We start from the raw sequence: 27,731 nt of genomic DNA, 5'->3' as shown, positions 1-27,731 counted from the left end.
TAATTTATTATTGAATGCATCAATTAATGAATTATTTAATTAATTAATTAATCAATCAATCAGTTAATTATTAGTCGTCATAATAATAAGGATAACACATTTGTTGATACCTCAGTCGTGTCTGTTTGTTTTTATTTATTTGCATGGATTCTTGACATAATCAGTACATGTAAGAGACGTCTGATAAGACAAGGAAGTTATACATAATTAAATGCATATAAAAACAGGCCTATGCTGTATTCACCTTTATTTTGCAGCACATGGCAAATTTCATGAATATACTTACACGAATATTTGTTTACCTTTAGAAGTAGGTTCCACTTCTCGTTTGTTTTGTTTTATGGCTCCAATAAAATAAGAAAAGGTGAGTCACAGTTTTATGTGCTCCAGAACTTTTTCATTGCTGAGAAAGTCAACATTCAGATATGTTTTTCACCAACATAGGTTGGCAGATAATGTTTGATTACTTTAATAAAACCAGGTGGCATCTGAATATATATATATATATATATATATATATATATATATATATATATATATATATATATATATATATATATATAATGGTATCTGCTGCCACGTCCCAGTTCATTGTTAAGTTCAAATAGTTTTGATGCAATCCTCATAGAGATTCATATCAGAAGCAAGTTTCCACTCTGATTAAATTCAATTTGTACTTATCTATAGATCGTGATTTTAATCAGATTAATGTATACTCTCACATTCAGCCATTCCACGTCATTCATATATTCATTTTCACACCAATCCATATCATTCATATATTCAGATTCAACCAATCCACATCATTTATATATTCAGATTCAACCAATCCACATCATTCATATATTCAGATTTGAACTAGTCCATATCATTCATATATTCAGCTTCAACCAATCCACACCATTCATATATTCAGATTCGAACCAGTCCATATCATTCATGTATTCATTTTCACGTCAATCCATGTAATTCATATATTCAGATTAAAACCATCTATATCATTCGTATCTTTAGATTCAACCAATCCATATCATTCATATATTCAGATTCAACCAATCTACATCATTTATATATTCAGATTCGAACCAGTCCATATCATTTATATATTCAGATTGAACCAATCCATATCATTCATATAATAAGATTCAAACCAGTCCATACCATTCATATATTCAGATTAATACCAATGCAATGATTCAGATTAAGACCAGTCCATATAATTCCTGTATTCACATTCATCCAATCAGGCGCAACCTGGGCAAAGCATAAACTTGACTTGTATTCGGATGGCCCGTCTAATATTATCTAATGTAGAGAATAAATGCATCTCTTGAAGGAGATATTTCGAATGTGGTACACATGCAAAATAATAATTACTAATTATGATACTTCTTTAAATCTCGTAAGAATGGTTTTAATCTCTCTCTCTCTCTCTCTCTCTCTCTCTCTCTCTCTCTCTCTCTCTCTCCTAAATTGCAAAATTTCGATCTTGAATTGCTTCACTATTCATACTTCATGTATATACCAATCGTTAGATGAAACGAGATGCGTGAAAAACAAATTGACTACTCCTAAAGGAATGACTATGATGTCATTAACATCATGACTTGGATATGTCGAATCATGTGGGTGTGAGAAAATAGGTTAAAACTGAGTCATACAGGTTTTGGTTTCTTGTGAGGGAGATAACTGTTACATCCATAAAAATAAAAATCCAATCGATTCAGCAATCTATATGGTCACAAATTATTTCCATAGCTACGATCATAGCATATCTCAACAGCTAATACATTTAAAAGGCTATTATAATTTACTCTCCCTCTCTCTCTCTCTCTCTCTCTCTCTCTCTCTCGATAGTATATTTCAATATAGTTAAGTCAGACTTGCTGTCGTCGGGGGGGGGGGGGGGGGAGGAGGCACCAGACAGATGCCACCCCTACACACTTATCCAAAACAAGAAAATGTGTTTAATGTGTTGTTGTTTCCAGCAGATATGGGTTTTTTTTGTTTGTATTTTTTAAAGAATTTTGATCAAAAAAATTGTTAAAAGAAATTTTTGATGGAGTATTTATGTCCTAGTGTTATATATAGGGTTGTTCATCCGAGTTCGGTTTCTATCACCATACTCGAAATCCCTCCCCTGAGTTCTTAGTTGACCTTGGTTAGAGGTCTCCTACGTCCCGTGTGTGCTATGTGTATATATGCTATATTGTGTGTGCGCTATATAATTCTGGTGTAGGGACAGCACGACTTTTTTAATTCATCCCAGTTGTCTTAATATATATATTTTTATTTTCATATCACAGCTCCACTTGATAATTTTGATAAAATTTAGATATTTAAAATTTTAATTAATATTTTTTAATTCCGGCTAGTGAAAGGTATACTACAGGTTTTTCATTAAAAATTAAACCTATTGTTTTAAATGCGAGTTTGCATGTGTTGTTCCTCGAATTAGTTAAATTCTAGAATGAGGACGGCTGTGCTCGAGTCGGAGTCCACAATTTCTTTATTTAATTGTATTTCTCCCGACCCAAGTTTGGCCGCCTCTTTATTATTTCACCTATTAACCAAAGGGTCCAAAAGGGTTTAAAGAAATTTGTATAGGAGGGAAAAGAACTATATAGTAAGGAAGCTGTATAGTTAGATAGGAAAGGTATAGAAGATTATTAGTTGCCAACTAGCCTATTCCCCTGTTTTTCCGTATGGTCTGCTAATTTTCTACGTGGGGTGTTTTTCGCAGACCATTTCATTGGCCTGTTCACTTCGCGTAGCCCCATGACGTCTTTGCCCCGTACTTTCCCCCACATAGATTCCATTGGTTTCTTTATCTTAGCCTTAATACAACTTAAGTACATTTTAATTTAGGTCCGGGTTAAGGGATGGGGTGAGGGCTCCAACCCGCACACTGGCTGTGGCACACCCCAAATGGGTAGCAAACCGAAGCTCCCCTCCCATCCCCCCTCCCATTCCTTTTCATTATTTCAGTAATTTTAAAATTTGAGATATTACCGACGTGATTTAAACTGGCTCTTAATTTGATCATTTGGATGCTTAAAGAGAGTGAGAACACATGTCTGAGTTGAGGGATGAGGTGGGGGCTCTAGCCCGCACACTGGCAGTAGCACACCACTAATGGATAGCAAACCAAAACACCCCCTCCCACCCACCCCTCATGGTGTCTCACACACCTCTATACAAGTTATGCATATATTTATTAAGCCTACTTGTTAATTTTTATTATTTGCCCGCATGCCATCATGATCTCAATTATGTATTCAATGACCTTAAAAATTGTGCTTTTGTCAAAATCTCCATCTACGAAGAGTATGTTATTCTTCCGGTACCGGTCTCTCTTGCAGATCTCTATAATTTATTGTACTGTTTGGTCTTTCCTTTTTTCGCATTGTGTGATTACATGGTTTTTAGTAAAATAAGCTCTTTTGCACAAAGGGCAATTTAGTATTGATTTTATCATATGTCTCCTTAATGCAACATCCCCATTTAGCCATGAATTGTGAAGGTATTTAAAAATTAGGCTTTGTAATTTTAGTGATTTGATTTGGGACCAATGCCGCCACACTCTTAGCCAGTTAACCCCACAGTTTTCTTGTTCTATTTTTGTGATTTCCTCCCTTATCCAGTTATGTTTCCTCTTTCTTTTTATTCCACAAATCCTTTTTTCCTAAAAATTTAATTATGAGATCTTTAATATTGTTAAATTTTCTGGGTACCTCCAGTTTTTTCATTAATTGATTCTTTTTGTACATATCTGGTCTGTTTTTTTACGCTAAAACCAAACCAATATATATATATATAAATATATATATATATATATATATAGAGAGAGAGAGAGAGAGAGAGAGAGAGAGAGATAGCTAGATAGATATATACATAGATAGATAGATAGATATATAGATAGATAAATAGATAGATTGCTTCCCATGGAGTCTTTGCTTCTACATTTATCGTTTTGAATCTGTTCAGTATATTTACGCATTTTAGTAGTAGTGGATTTGGTAGTGCTACCCCCCCCCCCCCTTCTGTTTGATCTATACAGATTTTCCTTTATTATATAGTGTGTTTTAAAGCCCCATATAAAGTTTATTATTTCATTATCTATTTTATTCAGTACTTTATTTTCTAGATGTACTGATTTCAAGATGTAGTTTATATTCGAGTAGAAGTATGATTTGGCCACTTGGGCCCGCTCTATTATGCATAATGGCGTTTGTGCCCAGATGTTTATATTTTCCTTTATTTTCCTCAGCATACTCTTATAGTTTTCTTCACCATCATTTTTCCCAAAGTAACCTTCTAATGTTTTTACCCTCTTTTTCGCTGTGTGGTGGTAATCCCGGGTGGTTATCCCACCAGTTGGCTATTTTCAATATTTCTGTTTTATCATGGTTTGTCTTAGATCCAGATGCTTAGCCAAATTTTTCAAATTCTTCTAATAGGTATTTGTAGGATCTGGTGTCTCTGATAAAGTTGGTGCAATCATCTGCATGCTGGAGCATTTTGAACTCTTACCGTAAGTTGGAGATTTTTATCCCTTCAAGTTTTTTCTTGTTTCTTATCATATGGCTTAAGATTTCAATCGCCATTACATATAATATCATAGACAGTGGGCAGCCTTTCGTCACCGATCTGTGTGTCAAATTTTTTCGTGATAGCGCCATTTACCTGTACTATTGAGGTTATTTTTTGGTACAGGATTTCGGTCCACCTTTGATTTTTTTTTCCAAAACCAAATGTTTCTAAAACTTTTTGTGTATAGTTGTGTTCTACTCTGTCGAAAACTTTTTCTTGGTCGAAACGTACCATAGCACCTTTCTAACCTGTTTCATTTATGTAATGAATTACGCTGTTATATTTAGAATGTTATTTTGAATAACTCTACCCTTTCCATCACAAGTTTGATTTATGTTTAAGATTTTCCCCATTCCCTTTTTTACTCGATTCGCTAAGATCCTATTTAAAATTTTGCAATCCAGATTTAGTAGGGAGATGGGCCTCCAATGTTTAAGATCTTCTTTGTCTCACTTCCCTTGTACATAATAGTTATAACACCCTTCCTCATAGTTTTTGTCATTGTATAATTTTTTAAGAAATATTGTTGTATATTATTTCTAGGATCGGCGATAACTCACCGTGGAATCTTTGATAGTCCATATCCACCTGGCGCTTTTCCTGTAGCTAATTGTTTAATTGTTGTATTTATTTCTTCTGTCGAGATGAGACGTATGTCACTATGTTCTGTTGATATCATCTCGCACTGTACTTCCTCTAGGTAACTATCTATGGTATTGTTATCAATTTGTTGCGTAGTGTATAGGTCTTTGTAATACTGTTGGACACACTCCATAATGTCATTCTTTTCTCTAGTTCTTTATTGTTATATTTAATCTTTTCCAGTTTCTCCAACCCTCTTTCCTTATTTCCACACTTTTGTATAATCCTTCAGCTTTTTTATATACTTGTGTGAATTTTCCTGCTCTAATGCTCCTTCCTTTATTTTCCTCTTCTCCTATTTCTTTTAACCTTTTTTTTCCCTTCATTATTTCTGTTCTTGCCTCTCTATTAGTTTGTTCTAATTGTGATTTAAGTATCTGTTTTTCCATATTGATTATTTCTTTCTTTCTTCTTGATTAGGCAATTGCATTTTCTTTAATGTCATATTTGAATTTATCCCATTCTTCAATTATGTTTATATGTTTGAATCTGAAATTTGTTATATCCCTCTTTGTCATTTCTATATATTCTCTTTCTTCAAGTATTTTATTGTTAATCTTCCATATCCCTTTTCCCCACTGACTCATATTTATAATTAATACATCTAATATTATTAGATTGTGGTCCGATATATTAAATTTTAATATTTCCGCTTTTTTTCTTCTCTTTTTTTTCTTCGTAATTTGTGATGAAAAATTTATCTAATCTGCTTGCCTTGTCTCTATATTCATATGTGTATTCCGTTCCTAAAAGATTTACTCTTCTTTACAAATCTACTTATTTATTCTTAGATATTAATTTTTCCATCTCCTTTTTAATTTTTTATGTCGTTTGGAGTAACCTCCCCCGTTCTATCTATAATTTCCCCCACCCAGTTAAAGTCACCTCCTATAATTAAATTATCTATAGAAAAGTTGTTTAAATATTTATCTAAGTTTTCTATAAAATCTCTTCTTTTGTTCCTTTTCACGGGAACATAAATATTTATTAGATGAGTTTTCTCAACCGGTATATGTATCATCCTTCCTCTAAAATCTATACCTTCGTCCTTTCTTTCCCACGTCCAGTTCCTTTTATTTTTAATCATTACTGCTACCCCCTCCCCAATATCATCTTGTACAATGTCATTAGTAATAACTTTCGCATTTAGTTCTCTTTCTATCGTACCTTGCATTTCTTTGGTTAGTTTAGTATGAGTTTCTTGTAACAATATTATATCGTATTCAGTTAGTATGATCAAGTTTTTAACTTTATCATCATTTATCCCACTTGCATTTACGGAAGCTATAGGAAAGTTCGTACCGTCCATTTTTTTCTTCCTTCCAAACAGGTTGCCTAATCTCTTTATACTTATTTTTTTAAATATATTTCCCGTTTTGTTTATAGTTATATTCAAATGTTATCTGTTAAGTCTGGGGGTACTCCCCCTCTGATTGATTTAACTTATCTGGTAGTTCATTTGTGGTTTCTGGTTCAGATCCCGACTCAAATTCATAATTCTCAATTTCATTATCTGATGCCTGTTCCTGTTCCATTTCACTGTCCATTCACGTTTCCATGTCCGTTCCAGTTTGTTCGATTTTCTTTATTTTCTTTTTAACAATCAGTGTTTCTTTTTTCTCTGATGTAATTTCAGTAGTGGAGGTTTGGTCCTCTCCAAAAACTGAGTCTTCCTCCCCAAGAGTAGGACTAGAGGTGGATTCTACCTTTTTTCTCTTTTTGATCCTCAATTTTGGGATTGGTGTTCTGGTGAGGGGTTTCAGATTAATTGGTGTCGAAGTAAGGGGCTTCATACTCATTAGGTCTATTTGTCCCTCATCCACTGGAGTTATTTCTATATATCTTGAATTGCTTCCTTCTTCTCCTGTCTGGCGTTGAAAGAGGTAGTAAGGATTTCTTCCAGTAGATTTCCTTGAATTTCATTTTGATAATGTTCCGCCCTCCATGTCTAGTTTGGAGTGAGGAAATTCTCCCATCCCATATTTTGTAATGAAGCATCTTCCGTCATTTCATTTTCTTGTACTTGTACATTCACTTGGGATAATGGAGAAATCCTACCAGTCATTAAATATTCATTTATGCAGATATGCAAATGACTTTGTTGAAACGATGGTTTTCATTGGACATTGTGGTTTTTAGAAAATAACATTGACGTTGAGACTTGTGCTGCTAGAAATTTAGTATTATGTTATCAGACCGGTAGTGTATATACTTTAACCGTTACTAATAATTCATTGTACGTTTCATTTTAGAGCTGGTAATTGCATTTTATTTTGTTTACTATTACAATTTTTTAAGTACTATTTGAAATTAAAGCGCCACAGGTGGCGTTATCAATTTTCGTGGATTGGTTGAATTGCAAGGTTATTTCGCTTGTAGTTTTAGTTTTATTATTATTATTATTATTATTATTATTATTTATGATTATTATTATTATTATTATTATAACCGTATCTATGAATTCTTTGTACGTTTATATTTTTCAATAGACACGTTTTTAAATTAGAACTGAAATTAAACGAAACAGTACGCCTCATACCCATTTATGACCGTTATCAGTTTTCGTGGTTTAGTAATAAGATCGCATTATTTTATCTGCACGGCAGGACTCGTAGTAGTATGTATACTGACAGCGTTACTAAGAAATAAGTTACATTTTATGTGGGTACTGGCAATTACATTTCTTTCCGAATAAAACACTTCTAAGTTTATTACCGTTATTAATTTTCGAGGACTGGTAAAAAAAAAATCATTGAAAACCCACAGGGGCTCGTATCGTTGTTTACAATGGACCTGTCATTCATGTGCTGTATTGTAGTTATTATATAGTACATTAGTCCGAGTTTCCTCTGACCCTTGCCTCCCCATTTTTGATATTTGGACAACATAAATAGAACATGTATTGTCATACATGTTCTATTTCAGTTGCAAGTAACGATACGAGCCCCTGTGGAAAAACCAATTTGATGTGGCCTAGCTTCCGACGATGCTGGTTCTGTGGTATCTCGATATTTGAATTTTATCTATTGCACCACATATTGTGTACTTATATATACCACATGACCATAGGTTACTAGTTCTAAATCACCAGTTTATTTTGGGAAAATGTCAGGATTGCTGACGCGTACACTATTTGATAAGTAAACCCATGAATACTACTGTTTCAAAATAATATCCTTAACCTATGTTCTCAGATAGAATCAATATCTTCTTAAAATTTCTATCACTTTAACAAAATGTTTAGCCTGTTTGTTGTCTGATAATGTTATACAAGAGTTAGATCATATGATTACTGTGATGGTCAAGGACTAGTAAATCGAATCTTTGTTAGCAAATAAGAATCAAAATGTGAAGCATGTTAATGTCGTTTTTTTGGTGGCTTTCGCATTTAACAGGCGTTGACTTGAAAGCTGCATTGTACACGATTTATTACTTTTCATTGGATCACCGGTTGTTGTTCAAACAGTCTTAGGTTGATATGTACTTTCATCCTCATATTGATTGTTCATTCTCAGCAACAATCACAGAGCAACTCCAGTCATTGAGGGTGGTTATTTACAAATGCATTTTTTTAATTCTTTCTTATAAGTTTCTGTTGCTGTAGGGCACAGGTGGCATAATGAGTGCCATAGAAGTAGCATCCATTTTTCAAGTTGATTACACTTTGTGCAACACAATGATACATTAAATTTCCAACATTAATACAAGTATATGCCAATATCAGATTATTGTTTTGTTGCTGGTCTTACTGCAATATCAGAATAACTCCCCTTTCACAACTAGGACTGTACATAACGTCTGTTTATTGTTTGTTTCCCACAGCCATCTGATTTATAGTGGAAAATAAATTCATTTTAATACAAACAACAACAGACTTAAATTATATCTTGAGGGTCATTGTTTTTAATAACTTATTTGCTGATTGCAGACTTTATGACCTGAAATATCAAAGCACTCATGTATAGTAGATAACAGAAAATCAAAACAAAAGGAAAGAAATAATTCGAATTTTGAATAAGTTTAAATCAAAATCTGAATTGACTGAGTCTCATAAATTTTGTGACATAACTACACAAGTTTTAAGACCATTTTTGGTCTGCTTAAATGATAAATATACATTATACAGCTTCATCACTCAAATGTATGTTACCTTAGTAGTTGTAGAGACTTTGCTGGGTCTATATACTGGTCCATATTTTCTCATATCCTGTATGTACCAAAATCCATCCAAAAATCTCCTAAAACAAACATTTTACAACCTTGATGGTAATCATATTGATATTTTACAGTCATCTGATCATTAACATCAGAAGTCTGTTCAACAGATGCATTAAGTTGAATGATAACTTTGTCAGTGCATATCCATATCTGGTGACAATAACAATCAGTACTGTTTGAGTTTTACGAATAACTTGTCCATATAAATGTACATTTGCCTGTATATTATAGTATGTGATTTAGATTTTTAACATAGCTTTAAAACAATTTAAGTCATATCACTATAATGTCTGCAGTGGCAGCTTACAGTGATGTCTAGCACTGGTTTATCATTCCCCAGACATGCAGCATCATCTTCGACCCAGTCACATTATCCTGACACCAGGCCAACCAGTCCTAACAATAACCTCTTGATACTGAGCACCAAGCACGGCAGCTGTTATTACCATTTTTTGAAGTCTTTGGTATGACTCAGTTGTGGTTTGAATCCACGACCTTCCACATCCGAGGCGGACGCTCTAACCACTAGGCCACCAGGGCGGTCACCTGTAATATATAATGTATGTACTGGTAAATTTTGTGATAGTGACATGATTAGTTCATTCTGTCACTTTATTTTTTCTGTGACACTAATAGGTCGTGCATAAGGTATCACGGTACCAATTGTTTTTCCATAGACCTTAATGCTAATGTTTGGGGAAATAAATATATTTTCTATCCTACTTTAGCATGCATGTCACACACTTTTCTAGAGAGCAGTGTTAGATTGTCAATTTGACAATGACAGAACCAGGTACTCCATTGCATTTAAGAGAGATAACTCCACTGGAACTAGACAGGGGTGAGAGTTATCTAGTCACAACAGGCACATTTTCAGCCATGTGTACCATATTTTAAAAAAATCATAAAAAATACAAAATATAATCTAAATAGAAATTAACATACACTCACATGTTGCCAAGAGGCTACACTTTTTTTTAAGCCTAACAGAAAGTATAACTCTTACATAATGCACCAATCACAGCTAGTGTTGTTCTTTATTTCTGAATGCAATCTTCCCTACACCTTAGGCTCCGCCCACCTGGTCTTGCGCAATTGGTACCGTTATACCTAAAGCAAACCTTAATTTTTCCTATAATCTGCAAAATGGTTCGGGACTGTATAAGTAACAAATGTACTTAGTCTCACTTGTGAAAAACAGTTTTATGAGTTGCTAAGCTATGTCTTATATGAATGTGTATAGAAATGTCATTGAGCTGTTTTCAACTCTTGTTTTCATACTTTAGCTTCACTAGCAAAATCATATTTTGAAATAAAATGAATTCTTTTAACTATGAGTTGTGTCTTATTCATATCAAGACTTATCTAACTTCACTTTGGCAATATGGGATAAATCACATTATGTCATATTATGTAATAGCAAGGTCAAAGGTCAATGCACTAGTTAGCATGTACCTGTTCTACTCTTAAAAGGACATTTTGATCTAAAATAAAGGACTTTATATTTGTTTCATAAACACAGAACTTAACATCAGGGACAGGTTGATATGACCCAATCTTAAAAAATTGTCTAGGCTATCAACAACTTTCACTGCCTCTTAATAAATGGGGTCACTAACCCCAGTCCTTTCACACAGTTCAGCCTCCCCCATCCCTTCTGTAACATAAACAACAAACTTTCCTCCCCTAAATAGTAACTAATATTCATACAATAAGCCACACTGTAATCATACCTTATACAGTACAACTTTTAACCACTTTGGATTGGAATTTTTAATAATTTGGGGAATCAAGACCAGAAAAATGCCAAGAAAAAGTACTAAGCCTGGCAAATCCAAGGGAGTTAAAAACAGGAGGACAGTGTGTTTCCAAAAGGGACATGTACCTCACAATAAAGGGTTCACATACGACAACAATAATGATCAGAAAACAGAGAATAGAAAGTTTATAAGACTCACATCAGATCAGTATGTGGAGGCTGTGCCAAATCATAGCAATGAGAATCCATTGGCACCGGTACTGCTACGCCCGCTACCTGCATCAAGACTTCAGGTGGAACAGTGTGCATATCCATCTGTAATAAAAGGGTAAATAATGTAAAGCATACAGACACATGCAATTTGTATGGGTCATACACATTAAGTTCATATTAATTGGCTTCAATTAAACTGGAGTAAGAATAATTTAAAAAAAAAAACAAAACAAACAAATAAACAGTAAGCTTTGCTCTGACAAATTATGGAAGCAGTTTTACTATAATTTGCATAGTTATTTAGTGATACTGTAATACTGTATCATTAATCTTCTCATTATTGGCAGAAAAAGTACTGAAAATGTAACTTTTTATTTCTTGAAAAGATTTGTGCTATGAAGGGAGATAACTTAATGAGATGCCTACACATGTGTAGTAATTTTCTTTTCATGTCTTAATTATCCATGTCATACAAGTCATTTCACATAAAAGTGATTTAAATTACATGCACTAAATCAAAGAAAATTACAATGCCAGAATGTGAGTGTTTACATAATCAAAGATCTATATATATATATCTTTATATAAGTACAGCAGAGAGTCTCAGGGTAGTTATTATTGTTCTTGTTTTTTGTCAGAGATGAGGAGTCATCCACTAATCGCATTATAAATGTTCATCAGAATGAAATAATGTGGAACAGCGTCTTCAGAGAACATGCACAAATATCCCCAAAGTGTTTGGGGTTTTTGAAATGGGACCAACAGTCTGAGGAACAATGGGGCCTTGGTTGGAGAGAACGGGCAATATGCAACACATGCAGTTATAAATCAGCAATGTTTAATCTGTATGAAGAAATGTATAATAAAAATCCTGGACGCAAAGCAGCCAATATAAATAGAGGGCTACAAGTGGGGCTGACACAAGTGTCCATGGGAAATGCTGGCCTAAGGAAATTACTCTTGTCTGCCAGTATTCCTGCCCCTTCCACAAAGGGGATGCAAAAGGTTTCAAACAAAATTTGTAAAGAGATTATACAAGAAAATATTTTGGATATGAGAAGTCGGAGACAAAAGCTAAGAGAAATTAATATCGCAAGGGGAAATCCACCTGATATCATTGATGTACAAGGAGATGGTTTATACAATAATCCTTTGTATTCTGGTGTTGGAAAAACTCCATTTCAGCCAGCAACACAAGTTTGCTACTTACAGGCTGAAAATGTAACATCAAAGAATGACATTATTGCCCTAACAACTAAAAATAAATTGTGTTCTCATCACATACAACACCAATCAGATGAACTTAATATGACAAATAAGACCTGTGATTGCACTGCAAATATAAGTATGGAAACTAATATTGGTGATGAGGAAACTTGGGCCTCGGAATGTCTTCTCAACCTAAAAGAAGATAATTTTGAAGTGCGGAACATAACAACTGATCCAGATACAAGCAGCTATAGGGCTGCAGTCAACCTATACAATGAGGGGATCACTCAGACTATCCCTAAACAGTTTATTGACACAAGACATTTCTCTGAAAACCATAGGAAATATATAAAAAGGTGCCCAAATTTGGTTCACATGATGCCAGGGCTTACCAAAGCTGCTAGACAAAAAATGTGTCAAAGGTTTGCCATTGACTTGAGTCAGCGGTGTCAGGTGGAGTTTGAAAATGCTTTTAATAAACTTAACGGGGATACTGACAGAGTCAAGGATTGCCTTTCATACAGTGTAGATGCTATTGTACAGTGTTACCAAGGAGATCATAGTCTGTGTACTGATAATTCATATGCATGCAATGGTAACTGGTTGGAGAAAAGTCCATACTTGCCATCTAATTTTAAAATGCATGTAACAAAACTGTCTGAGGGCATATTGCGGGGTTGTATTAATTATCGTTTGGGACCATTAAATTTGGAAAAAACAAAATTAAACACAAATACTCAAAAGGTTGAGGCAGCAAATAGGGTTTTAAGGCGTTCATTACCAAGATGTATAACATGGACAAGAAATTTTCCTGGTAGAGCACACAGTGCAGTGCACTCTTTAAATAATGGGCCTGGGGAATCCATACTAAAACTATGCAATGCAATTGGCTGTAGCATTTCATCTGGAACTAGGGTTGCTCAAAGACTAGCTCAGGAGCAGAGAATTTTTACACGATATAAAGCATACAAAAAGTCAATGGCATTTAAAAGAAGAAGGTGTGAGAAAAGAACTTATCTTTATAAATTGTATGAAGAATTTCAAGAGAAAAAAAATTACAAGAAAGGGCTATTAATGCCAAATGTCAAAAAGAAAAAGGGAAAAGAAGACCATGTAAATAATAAATTACCAAAAATCACTTAAGCCTGCATTACCTATATGACACAAAGTGGTCTATGGCAACCGGTACAGCTTCCTTGAGTCCTACAGTGTTCTCTATCCTGGTTTATGGCATGTTGTTCTAGAACTAGATGTTTACTATTTATACATGATTTATTATGACATATATGTGAAATATCTAAAAGGTGACCATAATCATCCATACGTGGTATATTGTGTTTAAATAAATTATTTTGTCGCATGTATGACAGTCTATGAGCAGACACAACTGATATTGAGCCATCTGGCCATACAACTTTCTGTCTGCCATAGCCGTCTTTATCAAATGCCCCTCTCCAAAACCAGCATGTGTTTTTTTCTGAAGATTTTATACATTTTCTATGTAAAAGTCTGTCAATATTAGACCAAAACTTCTCAATATCCATTGTTTTACCAAATGACACTATGACAGTTTATAAATGGCGGCTATGTATACTCGTTACTATGGATACACTGTGAAGCTGATCTTACCTTTAGGTATCACGGTACCAATTGTTTTTCCATAGACCTTAATGCTAATGTTTGGGGAAATAAATATATTTTCTATCCTACTTTAGCATGCATGTCACACACTTTTCTAGAGAGCAGTGTTAGATTGTCAATTTGACAATGACAGAACCAGGTACTCCATTGCATTTAAGAGAGATAACTCCACTGGAACTAGACAGGGGTGAGAGTTATCTAGTCACAACAGGCACATTTTCAGCCATGTGTACCATATTTTAAAAAAATCATAAAAAATACAAAATATAATCTAAATAGAAATTAACATACACTCACATGTTGCCAAGAGGCTACACTTTTTTTTAAGCCTAACAGAAAGTATAACTCTTACATAATGCACCAATCACAGCTAGTGTTGTTCTTTATTTCTGAATGCAATCTTCCCTACACCTTAGGCTCCGCCCACCTGGTCTTGCGCAATTGGTACCGTTATACCATAAAGTATGTATTCATTGAGTGGAGGTGGGAGGTGTAGAAAAAAATTCAAAAAGCATTAGCCTGTGTATGTAGCAGGGTAACTGCTAAGTATGTTCTGCAGCGATAGGGGTCAATATTCCTTGATAACTGTGATGTTTATGAAGACTAGTCAAGTCAGAAACATAACTAGCAGATGAGTTAGATGCAAAGTGGCTGGTATGCCATGTCCGGCAGAGTCAATATCTGCTTAGAATTATGAAGTGTGATATGCTGTAGTTTTATTGCACATGGTGCACTTTGCAGAAGACATTTTTTCCTCTTCATTTTCTGGCATGACCAGTTATTTTATCTCATGATTCCGACAGATTATGCATTCCAGACCCTGGTGCCTCATGCGAATTTGTGAAGCCATAGCTTGCCAGACTGGGACAGTATTGTACTTGGATAGACACATAGATTGCCTTTTTGACACCTATTGTCCTTTACTTTTATAAAAGTGAGATTCAGAAGCGTGTCTTAAATTAATTACTCATCCTAAGCCATCATGAAATGTCACATGATCGCACACACCTTACAAAAATTGTCACCTGAGAAAAGAACTGTTATGGTTCATGATTTTGATGATATCGAAGCTGATGATAAAAATGTGAGGTCCAGTCATTCCAAATGATGATAAGGCTGATAATATTCCAATTTTCCAAAGTTGATATAAAAATTTTAGTCTCTGTCTGATATTTGACTATTATAGTTAAGGTCAACTAAATATTAGCTGCTGTCACTTGTTTAAAACTATTATTAGAGATAAATATTTACATTTGCTGTAGAGAAGCATTGGTTACGATTTCTGTAAAATTCAACCTTTGTATCACCATTATAGTTAATGTTAATACTTTCCTACTTTCATTTTCAAAGTTTGTTTTACATGGTATTAATTTAAACCACTGCTTATTTTTAATGACTACTAATAACTTCATCTTTTAAAATTCAATTGTCCCATCTATTCTTGGAAAGGGGGTGGTGACTCAGCAATGTACTTACACAAGAGTGGATACAAAATGTATGATTTGCAATGAGTAATGGGAAAGGGGGTAAAACAATACGTGCTTTATGGACAACCCTTAACATCATTATCAGAATAGTATTGCCAGCGTAACTGTTCATGGGTAAAGTTGTTGGATCGATGAAATGTTTTAACAGCTGACCATAATATCATTATAGTTCATTTGTGCTTGAAATATAATTCATCATTGTAACTTTTTTCTCTTTTTTTTGGTTAACTTTGTTTGCAGATTAGTGTAGATTTCAGCTGATTTTGGTAATTATATGGACTTTTACAAATGGGCCTTGTCACCTGATAGTCGAAAAGATGTTCACATGACCATTCCTCTGATAAAGGTGTGTAGATGAGTCAGCGGCTAAGGACAAGCTGAGAAATGTGATGCTACAAAGGTATATTTTCCATTTGATGTGTCATAGATGACTCGTATAAGCATCCATACTAGAAGTATGGGTGTGACTTACTATCCCATATTCTGCATGAGACATAAAAAGCTATCTAAAGTTGTCTGCCACATCTCATAACATATATGCTATACATTAATGTGTGAAAGGGAAATATAATTTATTTCGTAATAAAGTGGGAACATTTTAATTTGTCATTAAAAAAATAGTACATTTTCCGTTCCTTAAGCTATGGATTGGCATTTTGAATTATGTATTATTTTTAACATTAACATGAAAAATGTGCAATATTTTTGTGATTACTTCAATACACTAAATGGTTTAACCTTCTGTGAGCAACAATTAATAATTTTTCTAGATTAAACACATTAATTCCATTATGTCTTAGATATTTCACTTTGAATTGTTCGCATGTAAATAAAAGTTATTGCACACGTATTGCATTATTATGTGCAGTATTAATTTTAATCTTTCTTGGGTGGGATATTCGTAGTGATGATTTAGTATCATTTAATATTCAGCTCTACATGATGGTTAAGCTGATGAGTTTGAATGTTTATAAACTGCTGTTGCTTTTAACTACTGCTGTTCTAGTATATTGATAGTCTCTGTATCACAAGTGGAGCAAACTTTTCCATAAAGTTCGGCGTGAAAGCAATTTTACATTGTAGGTAATAAGTACAGAGAGAGAGAGAGAGAGAGTTCACAGGCACTGGCCAAACTGAAAAACAACTTTGTATGATGTATCCTAAAATATTAACATCTAACAAATAATCTTACAATTGCCAGTCAAGAAAATATATCATGTGTTAATTCTACCAGAGACAAAGAACTCCTTCGTCCTATGTCCAGAAAGCTTAGAAATAGATAATATTGTAATAAGTCCCAGATGAAATCAAAGCACAAAGTATTGTGATAAAACTTCATGTAGCAACACAGCTTTGATTCAAAAAGATGCTTTATCACTGACTGTACACAGCTTCTAACTTAGACAACTGTACTAAAGCGACACTGTTACAAAGAGTAACTAATATGCTTTCCAATCAATAAACAAACCGCTTCGGTGGCCTAGTGGTTAGAGTGTCTGCCTCGGATGCGGGAGGTCGTGTGTTCGATCCCCAGCCGAGTCATACCAAAGACTTGCAAAAATGGTACTAATAGCTGCCTCGCTTGGCGCTCAGCATTAGGAGGTTAATGTTAGGACTGGTATGCCTGGTGTCAGGATAATGTGACTGGGTGGGACATCATGCTACATGTCTGTGTCATGATGCCCCAGTGCTAGACATCACTTTAAACTGCCACACTGCAGACATTGTAACGATATGACTGAAAAATTGTTAAAGCTACGTTAAAAATCCAAGTCACACACACACACACCAGTCAATAAACAAACAATATGATTACACTGTTGAGCCAGCAGGAGGGGGGGGGGGGGTATACGTTAAGAAAGGTAGGGACTAAATTCTGAGTACTGACTTAATGTTAACTCAGATGTAAATATTAATCACCTAGATTTTCTGATAGTTACAAATAGACTTTGTACCTCTTTATGCAATTAAATGTGCCCTCTGCTTTCTGTTGGTGAAATAAATTATGTAAGATGAGTATGTTTTGATTCCTTTTTGTTTCCATCAGTGGTATACAAGGTGTTCAGACATCTAATGCAAAATGTTTCTTTTTCTTTCATTTGTTCAGTGATTCAATAAAGGCGGTGGGCAATTCCAGAAGGATTACATCATCAAAGGTAAAGGGAAATGCTGCGTTACCAGATTACATTAGATTTTTTGGGTAAGTTAATCAGAATGACGAATGTTGTTGACGTTGTTGTTGTAGGGTTTAACGCCATTTTTCAGCACACGATAAGCTATACATGGCGGCCAGTATTAACGGTAGAGGAAGAACCCGGAAAATCCCCGGAAAGAACCACCGACCCTCGAGAAGCTACTGGCAGACTTTCTCACATACTCACATTGGCCAAATCTGAGACTCGAACCCACGCAGACAGAGGTGAGATGGCAGTGATCCGTAACGGAGAATGCTTTAGACCACTCAGCCACTCAGGGGCCCCAGACAAATGTTGATTTGGATGTTAAGATTTTTGTTTCTTGAGCACACTGGATACTACACACTTTCACTGCAATCATTCCAGTTCAGTTGCATGGATAATACTCCAATTTCATGTATTTGAATGCAGTTAAAGCAAGTTTTGATCTGAATTTAGATTATGCAAGTTAGAGGCATCATTTGTCTCAATAGCAATGTAATGAGCATTGTTGACAGTACTTTGACTTAATTTACTTTTTTAACATCAATTTTTATAGCTTAAGCTGCTGAAAAAAATTAGTTCAGTTTATCAGTGTTCAATGTTGCTTCATTTCAAGGTATATATTTATGAGATACTTTTTTTGTCTGTATTATATAATCAAATAATTAAACTAACATATGAACAATCTACTACATTTCGCAGCATTTTAGAGAGAAAATTGTGGTGGTTCTAATAAATGGATGATCTATTTTGAACTTATACATTATTGTTAGTGCAGAGGCTTCATTGTCTATCAGTATTACTATAAGTTAGTGCTACTTGCCTATTAATAATAACTGTATATATTGGACACAAATTTTTTCATGTACTAGAACTTATGGTGAAACTTTTTTTACACCTAGGTCATATGTTCCAAGACTTAAAAAATGAAATAAATTTGTGTTTAATTTGTACCCCCATGTTGCATTAAAATTGATAAACAAAACACTTATTTGATAATAAAATGAAAGAAATTAACATTGTATTGTTATCAATTAACATTGTATTGTTATCACTTATTCCTCTCTTTTTTCCATCATGAGCATTAAAGAAAATGTATCCACACACTCCAAATATGCAGCAGAGACATGAATGATTGCTTGAAGGTATGTGCCATTCACCCATGACACAGTGTTATGTGCAAAATAACTAAGATTGTATTGTATCCAGTTCCTGCCTCGCTTGGCGCTCAGCATTAAGAGGTTAGTGTTAGGACTGGTCGGCCTGGTGTTAGGATAATGTGACTGGGTGGGACATCATGCTACATGTCTGCGGCATGATGCCCCACTGTTAGACATCACTGTAAACTGCCACATTGCAGACATCGTAGCGATATGACTGAAAAATTGTTAAAGCTACGTATATAAAAAAATTCAAATCAGATCAAATTCAAATTATATCCAGTTCAATTATATGGCAGTATCTTGCAAATAAAAATCATTATTTGTCATTTTGCCAGCAGGATATTGAAGACAAAGGTTATTTTTTTGTTGCAAAGCAAGCTGACCTTGGAAGCCAACTTTGGATACTTTTAAGCCGATTATTTTTTAAAGGATATCAATACAAAGGTTATTTTTTTTCAAGGCAAGCCGACTTTGGATTCTTTTAAGTGTTCTGATTATATATATATATATATATATATATATATATAAAGCACACACACACACACACACACACACACACAAAGTCGGCCCACATAAGGAAACTACTTTGCTTCTATCTGACTAGAATTTTGGAAATAAATTTAAATAATGAAACAATTTTTAAAGTGACATAATATAGTACTTCATTCATGGACATCGATGATCCAGGGTCACCTAGATGGTTTGGAGAAAATAAAATCATTTGATGAATTCATGAAGCCCAGAAGAGTAGATGATTTTGCAGACAATATGATCATTAACATGGATGAAATTCCAGTGTGGTTTGATCTCATTCCTGGATGGACTGTCAATAAGATGGTGGTTGAAAGTGTGAGAATTAGTATGACTGGTGCAGATCTTAAATAAAATGACTTTAGTCCATGCAGTTTCCGCTTAAGGAGATGTGTTGTGTCCAACAATACATTTTCACTGTATGACAAAACTAAAAAGATATTCATGCACAGAAGGAATGGATCATATATGTGCAGGAGAAAGGTTGGGTTGTTGAGATGATGCTGCAATGGATTAAACAAAAGTACAGTTTTATAATTTTTTAAATAAAAATTTAAGTTGGAGTGCATTTTTCAATATGTAATTTTCAAATGATTTAAAACATGCCCACAACTTAAGACTGGAAAAGAAACAATGTGTCCCAGAACATACAGTGCACAAAAATGTACATTCAGAATTAATTTATGGTGTCCCAACATATACGGTAAATATGGTAGATATAAGTATTTATGAATAACAAACTGTTGATTGAGTTGCATAGCTAAATGTAAGTGAAACTGCCATAATGCTTCCATGCTCTTACGTACAAATATTAATACTATTGTCACTGTATGAATTGTTTGCTAGTCATTTAAAGAGTGATATATTTATTTCATGATCTTTATATTATTATTTGGCAGCATAAAATTGATTTTTCAACAAACATTGATGCAGTTCACTAAGCTCTCTAACTTTTAGAGATTTCACCAAAATGTTTTCAAAAGTGAAGAAAAAAAGTTGCAGCAATTATACTGCAGAAGAAAATGTTTTTCCTTTTCTTGATGAGATCCACACCTAAATCTATTAACATAACAATTCCTAATAGTAACATTTCATCTGAAATGTTAATTGCCATAACTTTTCTTAAATATATTATGATATTTTTAAAAGGAAAACTATTCTGGAATGATATGGAAAAAATCTTTTAAATTTATTCATTCCTTCATAGAAATTCAGAAAAAAAGAAATACATTTTCTGTTTGCTAAATAAAATAATTCTTACTTCGTTCTCATTATTTTCACCTGTCCATTCCTCCTTTCTGGGAAATACATATAAAATCTATGTTTTGGTTTTAACCAAGACAAGTAAATCGCAGTCAAGGGGTTACATTGGGGAGTCCAAACCCCAACGTATATTATTTATCTCACCCAATATTTTCCTTTAAAGCAAAAAGAACTCTTCACTAGTGTTGTTGTTGTTGTTGTTGTAGGGTTTAACGCCATTTTTCAGCACACGATAGGCTATACATGGCGGCCAGTATTAATGGTGGAGGAAGAACCAGGGAAAACCTATAGAAAGAACCACCGACCCACGAGAAGCTACTGGCAAGCTTTCCCACATACCCACATTGGCTGAATCCGTGACTCAAACCCACGCAGACAGAGGTGAGATGTCAGTGATCCATAATGGAGATCGCTTTAGACCACTCGGCCACTCTTCACTAGTGTAATATAGTTCATGTGCAAATGTTTACATGTGGTTCATTAATGCAAATATGTTAATGAAGGCTGTGGTGTGACCATTGCATCCCAATTACACAGGTTATTAGCATGAGCAAAGAAAAATAACATAAAACGTCACATAGTAATCAGGTATTATCACATTTAATATATGGATGTTATATGAAATTGACAATAAATAATTAATATTTATTACAAGAAACTTTAATCTCATCAGTTTCAATTTTGAAAATATTGTAAATAATGAAACGATACTGGCTACTCAGCTCTACTGTAGTTATACTTAGTACAAGCTGTAACGAAGAGTAATATCTTGCTTTAGATTATTCATTGGTAATTAGAGATCTGTGTCACTATCGTATTTAACTCTCCTTTTCTTTATAGGAGGTGAAACTGTTTATGACATACTTATGTTGTCAATTGTATTAATTGTAAAATTACCCCTACATATAAAAGACCCTCCAAATACGGACCCTAGCGGATAAACATGTGCTAAAACTGTCAAGTTCACGGATTCTTTGAAAATGTATTCTTCTGTCTTGGAAATATTGCAAGTAATACAGTGAAAGTTGCTTATGGATTAATGATTCCTTCTGGCTGCTAAGTGCATTATTTGTCATTAAATATTGTAGGTTTATCTTTTAGATCCAGTGATGAATGTCATTCTCATGATTGAGAGGAACAAGGTTATGCTCCACTGAAATCCATGTACCTGCTACAGATTGCAGATTTACACAGAGAATGCAACCTCTGCCTCGTCTGTCAGAGCACAAGCAGAATTCGTCAGTCTTCAACAGCCCAAATTATCAAGAATCACCAATTATTAGTAAACATGTTATTTGTATTGCTAACTCAGTATACAGTAATACTGAAAGGGATGTACATTTCTAACCACACTTTCTGCTGTTTCCATGATTTTACTCATAAAAAGCAGTACTGGTTTACTCATCTTAAAATTTTGCTCTTTTCATTATTGTTTACCTTTCTTGTTTAGCAAAGGCATCTGCTCCAACTGTGTTTGACATGATTGTGTTATTGAATAATGGTTAAGATGTTGATTATTTTTTCAGCTTGGTAAAAAAAAAATAAAAGAAATGTAAAAAGCATATTACAGATTACTTCTGATTGCTGATTAAACTTAAATGATGGCAGCCAGATTAATTGCTATTCCATTAAATCATACATGGGACCCAGGAAGGCACTTTCAAAGTGGGATATTCACTCATTGATGCAGTATAGAATTTTCTTATCATTTAAATATGAAATCTGTGAAATCAATGTACATATATTTTTTTTAAACTGCCTTCCTTGGGTACTATGTATGTTCAAATGGAACAGCCCTAAAAGCAAAGCTTAAAAATATGGAACATGTAGTAAATAAGCTAAAATTGAATGAATCTTGGTGGGGGAGCTCCACTATTTAAATAATTAGATTATCATGTGTGCATGCTTTATATCTTGTACATGTGTCAGTAATTGGCTTAAAGCACTAAATATGTATATATGTTCATAAATATATGAAACATGAACTGGCATCAAACCATGGGCAATAATTGTTGTCCAAAGAGTATTCACATAAAATATTTTGGTGGCTATCTGGGCAGAAAGTAGTTGCCTATGGGCACGAAACGGTGGGTAGTGGATGTGTTCCTCCTGTCAAGTAACAAATGAACAATATGTACATGCATAATAGAATGTTGCCTTTGCAACAGTAAACCACTTTTGGATACCATAAATTTCATTTATTGATTTTCTAGAAAAACGACATCCAAATGACCAATGTTTTGTGGTGAAATTTAGTCTGATGAATTTCCCAGAAAAATTGTTCTTTTGGTAACAAAAATCCATTGTGTATAAAACATGTACACTGTTGTTTCATAATTTACTTACCTAATTTAACATGTTTTGAAATGTATATATTTTCTGTATTCAGTCCAAACATTGTCATTGAGATTTTCTAATTGTGACTGCAAGTCATTTGCAATTGCAAATTGTACAGTTCTTTAATGTAAGAGTACAGTATACATGTTAAGTGTTTCACCTGAACTTTTTAAATAATGGCACAATGTATCTCTGCAAACAAAATATGTGGGAGCAGATGAAAATTACTGAAGTACATTCCTTGTAAGTGTAAATTTTCTTTTCAGTAAGTATACAGTATTTGGCTTTTAATTGCTTTATAGACTTTAAATCTCTACACAGTAATGTAGTGAAAGTTACACTGAGTGTTTGCCAATGAATAATTGAGGAATTAAGGTTTAAAAAATGTATATCCAATAAATGCAGAAGCTGTACTCCAATTTTACCATTAGAAATATTTAGAATTGGCTTTTTGTCACAGCCACCATTATTTGGCTTCCCTGGACACTGAAAGGCTTTTTCCCAGCCTACAAATGCCTACCATGTCTGTCCTTTAGGTCTACAACAGTGATTAAAATGAATGACAAGTTGTACTGCATTCTTCATCATTTGCTACCATTTTATTCAGTATATGCTTTAATAATGTTTTTAGATAGGTAAGATGCTGTACATAAAAGATGTCCTGCTTTTCAAAATCTTTTTACCAGTCTACCACCCCCATTGACCCCCAATGTGTCCCAAATGTTTTTCAAGAATTTACTCACCTGGACAGCTTCTGACGAGTGTATAAGTTATATTGTGATTTGTAAACACCCTTAATTTCGTTGTAACTATAATTAAAATTTATATACTAAGAAGTTGCATTTTTGGTGCTTGAGGTTTGCATTTAAATAAAGACTTGTTTCACATGTTAAGAGGCCTTGTAATAAGTATTAAGGAAAGAAATGAAAAAATGGCAATGTCTTTTTCATTGCATGATTTCAAATTCATTTTGTATTCAGATGTTGTGGTCTTTAATGTTTCTGTGTGAAATAAACAAAATTAATAAAACATTTAACTTCATACAATATTTCTTGTATTACTTGCATGTACATAAGACTATACTTTTAGGCCACACATTGTCATAATTCTAAGCATCCACAATTCGTTTCTTCAAATAGGGAAATAATTGAATCAAAAGAAATTATTTTATTTGACTTCTGTTTCCGTCCTAGATTGTATATCTACTGTCTTCTCACAATTACCTTCTCACAATTATCAGATGTATTTTTATCATTAAAATTAAAATCAGTATTAGTCCCTATATATAAAGTGCACAGACCAAGACATAAAATTAATAATGGGAAATGATAAGGCAAAATATTTATTTTCCTTTCGTTAAATTATTTTCCATTTCAGGAGGTGTATGCATGTGTGTGTGCATATATATATATATATATATATATATATATATATATATATATATATATATATATATATATATATATATTTATATATATATATATATATATTATATATATATATATATATATATATATATATATATATATATATATATATATATATATATATATATATATATATATATATTACAAGACTACTATTTTCTCAGACTGCCCTGGTGGTCTGGTTGCACAGTGTCAGGGTAATGTGACCAAGAGGGATATCATGCCACATGTCTGCATCATGATGCCCCAGTGCTTGACACCACTATAAACAGGCCCCTGGTGGCTGATTGCTGTAAGACATCACAAGCTCTGGGTTTATACACTCTCATTAATATTGCCAACACGTAAGGCCCATAAAGCTAAAGAAACCCGAATAACTCACAGAAACCTGGGTAACTGTCATTATATTCCATCGCTATTCAATTCCTACATTTGTATCATAGGAATTATGGTACATAAAGGGTTCTGAATTAATTGGAGTGAGATCCTCAGCTGATTTCTTTACCTTCTCGCATATAATTCTACCATTATTGTTTATATTCCCCACCCCACCCCAACCAGCACTTCATAGACAGAATAATTTCTTGCATTATGTTTGTTTGGTAGTTGGCATGCATGACTATAAAAAAAAATCCCATGCTAAATTCACAGAGAATAATTGCATTTGGTTTTTTTCCTCTCCAGTTCAGTACAGTTACAAATGTAGAAATGACTAAAAGAACAGCACACTCCTTTCCCAACCCTACCCTTGAGTTGAAACTATGAAACCGTAACTGTCTACTTCTCCCAAGTACAGGACCTGTATTGAGGAAAATACATTGTCTTTCAGCAGCTTCAAACAATGTATATATGCTGACTTACTTTCATGGTGAGAACAGGAGAATGACTGAAACATGAAGGCAGTCTACATGCTAACAGATTTAAGATTGAGAAAATATTATTTGTTGACTAAGTGAATGACAATGACATTGATATCAGTCAAGTAGAAAAAGCAAATGTGGCTATTTGTTAACTGAAAGAGGCTTGAGGATTTATTCAACAAACTAAATGTTTCATAGAACTAATGCCATGTTTGTGTGATGTAACACATCTAATGGAACAAATTTGCCATAAACGTCCACATGATTCAGGGAAGACAGATTCTTAAATATTTCTTACAGCAACTGCGTAAAACATTATTATTTAACTGGAACACATGCGGCCAAAGTTCAGTCCCATCAGTGTTTGCATTGACTTAAAGAAGAAGGCTTACATCTTTCCTTCAAAATACTTAATACACTTCATGGTGAGCTACCATTGTTCTAATAATGACATTAGTGGTTAAGCAGAGAAGAGGTTTTGAAATGATGCATAAATCATCTTCCAATAATAAAAATCTCTTTTAATCTAAATAGAAATTTAACATAAACAAGATGCCAATTAGTTCTTTTAAGAGCTTGTTAAACACCAAAAATTACATTGCACACAAAATATGATAACAGTGTAACATGTAAAGGACACATACAATGCAAAACCCTGGAAATAACCACCAACCCAAGAAAAAACTACTGGCAAGCTTTCTCCCACAATGGTTGAATCCGAGACAGAAACCTACGCAGACAGAGGTAACTAGTATGCACAAGTACTACTACTATTACTAATAATAATTGAAATCCAAGTATTTTTTTAGTGTAGATAAATGTATTAATTGAAAATACCACATACTGTGACAAAAATGCATTAAAAAAAGAATACACGTGAAAAATAGTACAAGTCGATTCACTGCAGAAAAGGTAAGTTTTCTGAGCTTTCTTGAATTGTGTTGCAGTTACATTATGATTAAGTTGAAGAGGCAGACTATTCCAGAAATTTGGGCCCTGGTAATCATAAGGATGCTTTCCAATGTATTTTAATCTAACATTGGGAATAATGATGATATGAATACAGGAGATGAGTGCAAGTGTCTGGAAAGTGTGTATACACGATTAACTGAACAATGTACTTAGGGTTTGACACATAGAAAATGTTGTAACAGAGAAGTCATTTTTTATTGAATCCTTGATATAACCAGAAGCCTGTGAAGGATGCCGAGCATGGAAGATAAGTACTCACTGATAGGTTTTCACTGACAAAATAAAGAGTATTTTGCACCTTTTTGATATTTTTTAAAAACTATGTACTAGGGTAAAAGCAGAGACTTGAATCGAAATAATCAAGTAGAGAATTTATAATGTAAAAATGCATATTGAGGAGATGAATCCAGTGATACATCGCTGATGAAAATCAGTTGAGGCATTTGTGAGAAAATTGTGTTCTTGTGACAGGGTTAGGGTTACGGTTTTCCGGTAGCAACGTACGAACAGAGTACCATTTTGGATACCGTATTCAATGAAATACTTGTCACATGGAGTCCGATAAAAAGGTATTTCGTCCATGAAAATTGGTCGAGTGGTTTATGAGAAAATTGAATTCTTGTGATTTCCCATATGTTTAGATAGGTTATGGTTAGGGTTACGGTTTTCTGGTATAACGTACGAACAGAGAGTACCATTTTGGATACCGTATTCACTGAAATACTTGTCTCATGGAGTCCGATAGATAGACATTTCGTTCATGAAAACTGGTCTAGTGGTTTATGAGAAAATTGAATTTTTGTGATTTCCCATATGTTTGGATAGGTTATGGTTAGGGTTACGGTTTTCTGGTATAACGTACGAATGGACCCGGCAATTTTAATGCGCTTTTTGCTGCAGTACATGTGTCATAGACCCTGATAGATAGATATTTCTTTCATGAAAATCGGTCAAGTGCTTTTGGGAGAAATTTGATTCTTGTGATTTCCCTTATGATTATCATAGGTAAGGGTTAGTGATGCAGTTTTATGATGATACGTAAGAATGGACCCGGCGATTTTTATGGTCTTTTCACTGCAATACGTGTCTCAGGGAGCCCGATATATAGGTACTTGGTTCATGAAAATCGGTCGAGAGATTTTGGAGGAAAAATTAATTTTTTTTCATGTTGTGTTAGGATTTAGGGTTACCCATGAAGTAACTATTTTCCCAAGATCTTGGGAAGTTTTCAAGCGGTTT

The 27,731-nt window shown here is 33.9% G+C and overlaps 1 long non-coding RNA gene across 1 annotated transcript; it reads left to right on the top strand.

Annotated features, from left to right (window-relative positions):
* The first annotated feature begins 7,351 nt into the window (after positions 1–7,351).
* On the top strand, positions 7,352–24,034 carry LOC149793265 (uncharacterized). Its single transcript, XR_016422748.1, has 4 exons — positions 7,352–7,434; positions 16,003–16,162; positions 17,870–17,962; positions 21,998–24,034. It is a non-coding gene; the product is annotated as an uncharacterized LOC149793265 (long non-coding RNA).
* Positions 24,035–27,731: the final 3,697 nt, after the last annotated feature.

Source organism: Sinohyriopsis cumingii, chromosome 8, assembly GCF_028554795.1.
Source record: "Sinohyriopsis cumingii isolate HCF-2022 chromosome 8, ASM2855479v2, whole genome shotgun sequence".
Lineage (NCBI taxonomy): Eukaryota > Metazoa > Mollusca > Bivalvia > Unionida > Unionidae > Sinohyriopsis > Sinohyriopsis cumingii.
This window is presented reverse-complemented; position numbering and strand designations above follow the sequence as displayed.